Source organism: Cottoperca gobio, chromosome 15 (assembly GCF_900634415.1).
Source record: "Cottoperca gobio chromosome 15, fCotGob3.1, whole genome shotgun sequence".
NCBI lineage: Eukaryota > Metazoa > Chordata > Actinopteri > Perciformes > Bovichtidae > Cottoperca > Cottoperca gobio.
Window position 1 is genome coordinate 4866791 of NC_041369.1, and position 8392 is coordinate 4875182.

Below are 8392 nucleotides of genomic sequence, written 5' to 3' on the forward strand. Positions count from 1 at the left end.
AGAATGCAGAATCAGTTGCATTGCCATCTGGTGCTGACATTAGACGTTATAATAAATTCTAATAAATCCAAGGCCTGCAACTGGTGTAAACGCTCATCAGTTTGAATACGTATCATTGTTTCTGAAGGACGAAAACAAATCCCTTTATTAAAGTTTAATCTAATCTAACTAATTTGAATTGATGCAATACCACAGAACTATTGTCTACAAGCTGTTTTGCTTTTATAATCATTATGAAACATATTTACTTTAATGTAGCCTAATCTTACAATACCAAGTGAGCAATTCACATTTTAATATATCAATGTATAGGCTAATAAATTAAATAAAAGTAAATATGCATAGGCTATTACAATATTGATGTAAAAGCCTCTTCCTCACCTCATCCTCCAGCAGTGGAGGCAGATGCTCCAGATCATAATATGCGTCTCTTTCCTCAGCTTTCCCCAAGTATGTGAACGCAGCATCGCTCCCTGAAGTCTCCATTGCTGCAACTTTGATTCCATCAAGTAGTAAACAGAATGTCGAACCAGGCAGCAGTGTTTACGCTCGAGACAGATGGCATGCCTGAGCTCTCTGTGCACACTGAGCACAAAACGGGGGTCGACTACTTGCTGCAGTCCGGCGATGGTCACTGCGGGACACTCGGGTCCAAAAACAACGCCGGAGAAAACGGGGAGACGCACAGCAATGTGCCGAGTCGACCGTCTACAGTGAGCTGGGGGAGGAGGCGGAGGATGGGAGGTGCTGGGCGCTGTTTGGGACTGTCATGACTACTACACCTCCTCAGAAACAGGCAGCACACAGAACCGAAGGCGGTCATGAGCTGCAGAACTGTGAATCCTCCCCTCCCAGTGGAGGAGCCGGTGTTGGCAGAGTGGAGAGTGCCGCTGCCTACATGCTACAGTTGGCTCCACGCCTCCGCTCACAGTGCCGATACAGTGACTCATATTCAACACTTAGTCTTTATCTCTTTTTATTCCTGTGATCTGGCGCTGACTCGATGTTGCATTAACGCATTTTATGTAATTTAATATGTTACCTATAATATAGCTTACTGTGTGTGGCTACTATCTGCTAATGGTATAATAATGCTAAAATTCTAATACCCATATTGGGACATTTATTTGTTGTACAATTATATTTTCTAAGTAAACATTTGTTGTAGAATTACTGTCGTATTTTGTAATTATTGTTGCAAATAAGTGACTGATATCCAAACTAGAACCAAAGGCGAAGAGTATCCTATAATAAATGAACTAATACAAGTGTGCAGGTTTCATTGGCCAGCCCTTCATCCTCTTACAGCCCTTTCTTTAAAGGTGAAGTACACTCAATTAAAAAAACAAAAACATGTAGCAACATAGATGGGTTATTTCTATACTCCCAGAGTCCTATGTTCCCCGGATTTGTGTGGCACATAATGCAAACCAGTGGCCGGTTGCATGAAGCATCTTAATTTAATTAATTTAATATTGCCCTAAAAAAAATAAAAGCCCTGTTCGTTAGTGCTGCTAGCTGCTTTTGTTGGAAAAGAGTTGGCAACATTGGGCTTGGTTTTTCGGTTAGATCATTTACAAAATCTAACTTACTCTTGCATGTCACCTACCCAAGTAATTCCCTTAAAATCTGCTAGATGTTGCACAATCATCCTTAACAATTTAAAGAAGAAACTTGGAGAGAAACTTGAGGAACCATAAACAGCTACATCAAGGAAAACAAAGTTGTTCTAAGAAATAGTGTTTCGGGACAGGAACAACCCCGGCTATGGACACACTAACTGACAAATTGTAGATTTAATCTGCAGTCAGTTTATTTGGAGCCATTTAATCCTTTGACCGTTCAATGAAACGTTTTGAAACAGAACTACTTGGTTATGTTTAGGAACGCGTTACATATGAGACGTAGCGCGTGACTTTGTTACTTACTAACATAGTGACATAGTAGGTAGTTACATACTGTGATTTAAAATAACTCAACATGTTCAAACTCCAGTCTCCTCGGTAACAGTCCTGTGTTTCTTTGACCCACCCATCCACCCCGATCTCCACCCTGTGCTGACTTTGTTGCACTTTATTTTAATACTACACCTGACTCTCTTTTGCTGCCGTCATAATTACTACAACCATTAGGGGGCGCCCCTTACGCCAAACGTACATATGGGTGATAATAAGCTGTTTTTACAAGCAAACTATACACTAGTGTTTCCAGTAAGGATGGCCTGCATCTAAATATTATTTGTAAATGGAAAAATGTGCCACAATCAGAAACGCATTGTTCTAACAATAAAGTTGTTCTTTAAACAAGTGTGCTAGAGTTTAACCTCTTCACACTTGTTTCCCTTCTCCGTGCACCTAAGAAGTAGGTGAAGTTGTGCCACAAATCCCTAAAGTTCTCTTTACTTCAGTGATATCTGTCAACGCTTTGAAGACTTTGTCATGTGCAATTCTTAAACCAAAGCCCTCAGAGACCGTCATACCTCGACTGTGATAATACTTGGTTACATCCTGCAGATTTAGAGGATTTTACTGGCTTACTATAAAGCAGCGCGTCAACTTGAGAAACGTGAGCTCCTCAACCATGCAACACTTCTTGCTTTCATTTTGCTAATGAAGTCGCAGTCTTGCACACTTGTTCTGGATCAATGTTATTTGTGCACACTCTGATCCATCTTAATTGCCCACTCCATTCGGATATCGTCTAGCTGCGTACTCGTCATGATGGAAAGCCTGTCTAGGTGCCAGCTGAGCCCAGGGTGGCGGAGAATGAGATTGCTATTATGCCGGCGGTGCCCTGTAGCTGCTGCACAGTGATAGACAGGCCTCTCTGGACAGCCAGAGGGGAACCACTATTATATTTGTTGACTGCAGTGTTCTGGCATGTCGAGATAATATACAGAAATACTTTTACTTCAGCAGCCAGGCAATTAATGTGATCATACATATTCTGGCATATCAGCTCAATGACTTATTACTTGAGAACAAGGCAGTCCATGTGATCCTTGTCGGTATTGTACAGTAGCCAAGCGAGAGATGCATTCAGAAGGTGTTTCATCTTCAAAAGTATTAACTCCTAATGTGGAAATGCAGCTGAATCTTTGACAACGAGGACATACTGTTGGGAATCGAACCCAGGTCTCCTGCGTGGTAGGCAGACTCTCTACCACTGTGCTACCCAGGGGTGATAGGTGCAGATGCAGAGACAGACTCATTCTCGGAGTGGGTTAGAAAAGGAGTCTTTACTTTTAGAGCAAACAGGTGGCAGGACAAAACTCAAAATACCTCCAGACAACTAACAGGTAAAGTCTGGACAAAAACAGGATCAACAGAGGATATACGAAAAGCAGGCAGTAAAAGGATCTTAAGAGCTAAAGAGCAAAAAGGCAGTCAACTTAGGAACTCGAGACAAGGGCACAAAAACGGACACTTCAAGAGACGGCTCAAAAACTCACAAACTTGGGCTCCGGCAACAATTCAAGACTCAGCAATGAACAGAAGAAAACAGGCAGCTTATAAAGGCTAGCAAACAAGGAACAGGTGCAACCAATGAAACAATAAAGACAAGCACATGACACACAGAAATGAATGGTGGCGACCCCACATGGTCCAAAGAGGAACTGCAGTCCAAAAACCCTGACAATACTTGACAGGGATGAGCTTGCCATTGGTATCTGAAGTTATCTAGTTGTATTATGACTGCTTAGGTTTGTCCATTGTCATGTTTCAGACACAAATCTAATTTTAACTTTCATTCAACCTGATTCAGCGACCTGATTATTTTTGCTCTTTCAGGAATATGACAACTTCAGACAGATACATTTAAAGGGTGAGTAAACTGAATGATGAATTGACACTTTTTGGGTTTAAACTTTCAAGCTATGTTGCACTTTATACCACAGCCCACAACCAATGATGTCACAGCGGATGTTTTGTCTTTTACAGGCGATGGGAGCGGTTATATCACAAACTGATGTGTGGCCAGTGATGCAATAATATTAAGAATGTAAAACTTAGAGACAGCAGCATCCTTTGAGATCAATCCCAGAGTCTCCTCATTCATTGTTTTGTCTGTTTCCTGTTTATTTTGCCTGCTGGTCACTAACTCACCTGTCACCCCCAATCCCACCTGCAGTTGACCTCAGTGTTTTCCCGCCAGTTCTAGTAACCTGACCTACACAACCATCCTTCTCAGTGCCTGCCCATTTCCACCTATACTTTATCATAATTGGCTACTGAGCCATCCAAAGCATTGTGTTCCAGCCTTTCTGCCTGTTAGTTTATCCCCCTTGGACCTTGTTGCCACATCTGCCGTCTGTGAGTCATGCTCTTGGTTCCAACCCTTGTTGGACAGCTGCAACAGAACTGTAAGGTAAGTATGTGAAAATGCTATGAGTTATAACATAATAACAGAGCTTTTTGTTTGGGTATTCAGAATTAAGCTTTTTGTCATTACACTGTTGGGCGGCTGTGGCTCACGAGGTAGAGTCCAGTGGTCGGCAGGTCGGTGGTCGATCCCCAGCCCCTGCAGTCAGCATGTCGAAGTGTCCTTGGGCAAGATACTGAACCCCAACTTGCTCCCGATTGCCAACGGTGTGTGCGTGTGTGTGTGTGTGTGTGTGTGTGTGTGTGTGTGTGTGTGTGTGTGTGTGTGTGAACAGTTATCCCTACTGATGAGCTGATGTGCACTTTGTATGGTAGCCACTGGCTGTGTGTGAATGCTGACATGTGTTGTAAAGCGCTTTGAGTGCAGTCCATTTACCATTTATCTCTGAGTCATAAGAATAATCTAAATGCATGTTATAAAATGCTACAAATTGTACTTCACTGTACAATAAATTTAGGATTTAAGTGTTACACAATATTTAAGTTAACAATGGCTTTATTTATGTTACTCAATGCAAAATAAAAGTCTCACAAAAAGTGCAATTATGATTTCATGTGGGCCATTTACTGGGGCTGGGTGAGTTGGCATAAGTGCTACTTTCTTTTCACATTCATAACAATACATATCTCTTCCATAGTGACTAGAGGAGTGCAATACACATTGTTTAAAACTTACCCTGCTTACTAGACTAGCAAAGGTGTTATTACACCTTTAAATATTCATATGAAAACACAATCTACTTTAGAAAATAACATATTCACAGAGTACACACACACATGGAAAAAGAGAGCTGTGACCCATAATTGTACCTGTGATTATCCCAGGCAGGCTGACCTATGCCGTCTAGACAGTATTGTTATGGGGCAGAACCATGATGAAGCTGGAAGGTCAATTGTGTGGACAGCTGTCAACCCTTGGGGAATGGAGAATACTGGCAGATGTGTATCCCAACAAAGAAAAAATCCTGCGAGTTGTCAAAGGTTTCTGGTGTCAACAGTCCCAGTTTGATGCTTTAAAAGTGTAGCTCAGGGTTGTGTCTCAGCGGGGAAGCTCCTGGGAGAATATCTGACTTATCAAGCATCCAGAAAGGCTTTGGGATGCTGAGGTATGCAGGCATCGAAGGGTTGTGTTTGAATAAGCAAGAACAGTGTGTGGAACCATGAAAACATACTTAGTAGCATGTTGGATTGGTTTTATACTAGGAATATGAACATGTTGAATTCACCATAGTCTGTTACATTTCAGATTTATACCAGCAGCAGCAACATTATAGCAGGTTAAATAGCTGGAGCTGGACTGTCATTGGACCTCACCTAATTTTTTATCAATGACTCTGTACTTATATTACTGTTATTGTATTTTATTCTATTTAATTGTGTACTCATAACTTTACTCTCTTGCTCTCTTGCTGTAACAATGTAAATTTCCCTGTCGTGGGACTAATAAAGGATTTCCGATTCTGATTCTACTGAAATCCAAAGAACAGTTGAGGACATGAGTGAGGTTAAAGTGCTTTTGCTGGTAAGCCCTACAACTGGGCATTTTAAATGTTGTAAAATTATCTTTCTTACCTATATATATCCATGCAGATAGTTTTGAGTACTGCTTGGAAATATTGCAGTATTTACACTTAGCTTAGATAAACATTGGTATTGGCTATTCAATAAAACACAAAATACAAAAACGTGCAATGGAAAAAAAACAAAAAGGGTTAGGGATAACATAAGCATCAGATGAGACAAAGACTTCCTTTGAGGTTGTCTTGTCACAGTTTCTGTTCCTTTAAGGCTTGCTCGCCTAGTAGTGTGTCTCTCACCTGCTAGCCACGCATCCTCTGCAGCTCACCTGATTTTCCCTGCTGCAAACAATTAAGACTAGTATTATGCTAGGTATTTAAGCCTCCTCTGGCCTCCACTTCACTGCCAGATTGTACTCTGCATCATGCAAGTCTGTCCAGCGCTCGTCCCCAACAAATCTCTCGTTGCCGACCCTGCCTGCCCCTGGCCTGCCTGCTTTGCCTGCTTCCCGACCAAGCCTGTTTTGGACCTGTCTGCCTTGCCTGTTTCCCGACCAGGACCGGATTCCTTCAACCTGCCTTACATGTTTCCCGACCCTCCGCCCGGCCCCGACTTACCCCTTGCCTGCTAACTATTGGTTGGTCCTTGTGGATTATTATCATCCCGCTGTGGATCAGTGTACTCAGCTAGTGATGGGCAAATTAAGCTTTAGTGAAGCACTGAACCACTTCAGCCAATTGTTTCGGAAATGGGTTCATTACTTGAAGCTTCAGGTACAGTGACCTCTACTGGCGAAGTGCAAGGCTGCAGTGGATTTAAAGTATCTTTGCCTTAAATTCTTTGACGCACACATCTAAGACTGAATATCATGTTCTATTTAAAAAATAAAGATTGATGATAGTGTGTATGTGATATTGAGAAGAGAGTGCTGGGGGAAAAATGTGGGTTTATTAGCCTTTAAATGATAGTACAGTTTAATATTGGATAGAGATAAGGGAAATTAAACGCAACAGATGGCCACTGGTCAGATTCGAAACCCAGGCTGCTGCGGCAAGCCTTTAATTGAGGGAATGCCTGCCCTACGAGCTGCGCCACCAGGGCTGTGCATTTGTAAGTGGGATGTACATTATTCTTTCAACAGATTTAGATAGTTTCTTTACTTGCGCATAAGGAACAGATGATGCTGGTGTGCATAAAAATTGTTTCGCTAGTTGGCTAGCTCCATAATGATCCAATACAAATGCAATACCAACAACTCAACAACAATAACGCATACTACTACGACAACAACCCACAAATTGTGCATTGTTTAGAGCGGTTTTAAAGTGTTGAGGCGCTCAAATTCAAAACTCTCTCAACCTGTCAGAATCAGAGGCAGTGGAAGCGAATCACCTGATTGGACCGCGAACCAGTCCGGTGATTCATTCAGGAAATGAAGCAGTTACTGCTTCGGACGTCATATGTCACGTGATTTGAAGCAAGCTTCGAATCAATGGTTCTATGGAATTGTAGTCCAGAGTTTGAAGCACGTATCGCAGCTTCAGTATCACACTGCCATCACTATACTCAGCTATAACCTGCTCCTGACTACTAATAAAGGTCATTACCAATTATCCTTGGTTTCCTGTGTGCTGCACTTGGGTCCACAATCGACTTGTTGTGACATGTCTACTTGATGAACCCGCCTTTTCTACAATACTGTAAAAGCACCCGACTTTATGCGCTCAACTCCTAATATTCACATAACAGTACTGGATGGAAAAGACCATTAAAGGTCCTACGAAATGATAAACATGAAATTCTACTGATAGTAAAGGGGTCATTCCAGAAATGGAGGACATTTCATGTCCCACATATAACAAATCTAATAATCCATGCCCAAAAAGCTAAACCATGCAACTGTTTTAAATATACTTGTCTTGAGACTAAATGTATATAAATTTGCAGAAAAAGTTATTTCAAAATACTATTTAAAATATCAAATAGCTCTCAAACACCCCTAAAATAGCATTTTTCTCTTGTCCCAGCTTCTTGGTGACCAACTTGCATGTTAAATATAACATTTAATATAGGGTTTTTATTTACTTTATTTGGTATTATTCTATTGATATGTCACTTGTAATGGTAAAATCAATTTTTATTATCATAAACATATTTTAAATAACAGTAATTTTATACTGAAAGTGTGTCCGACAACATGCGCGCTACCCTGTTACTAAAACCTTTTTAGCTTGCCAGAGGAAGTGAAAAAACTGTTAGTCACATGACACAGAGGAAATGACATCAGCAAGTTATGTGTCACTACCATGGGTAGACCAAAGGTGAGTCCTCCCTTTTATTTTTAATATATTTCCAATCTTTTCACTCTTGATGGAGTGTGGCACTCACACAAACAACCCTGTTACTCACATTATGAGACTAAAACAAATTAATTTCAAACATCTTTCTTTAGTTAGATATCTAAGTGTGTCCATTCCTTGACAGTAGCATAA

At 41.1% G+C, this 8392-nt stretch overlaps 1 protein-coding gene across 2 annotated transcripts in view; it reads right to left on the reverse strand.

The window, feature by feature from the left end:
• Positions 1 to 3479, reverse strand: part of kndc1 (kinase non-catalytic C-lobe domain containing 1) — a 53757-nt gene extending 50278 nt beyond the window's left edge. For both annotated transcript variants that reach the window (XM_029449756.1, XM_029449758.1), the window contains exon 1: positions 3452 to 3479. The gene's annotated coding sequence lies outside the window, so the exon portion shown is untranslated. The remainder of the gene's footprint in view (positions 1 to 3451) is intronic.
• Between the last annotated feature and the right edge of the window lie 4913 nt (positions 3480 to 8392).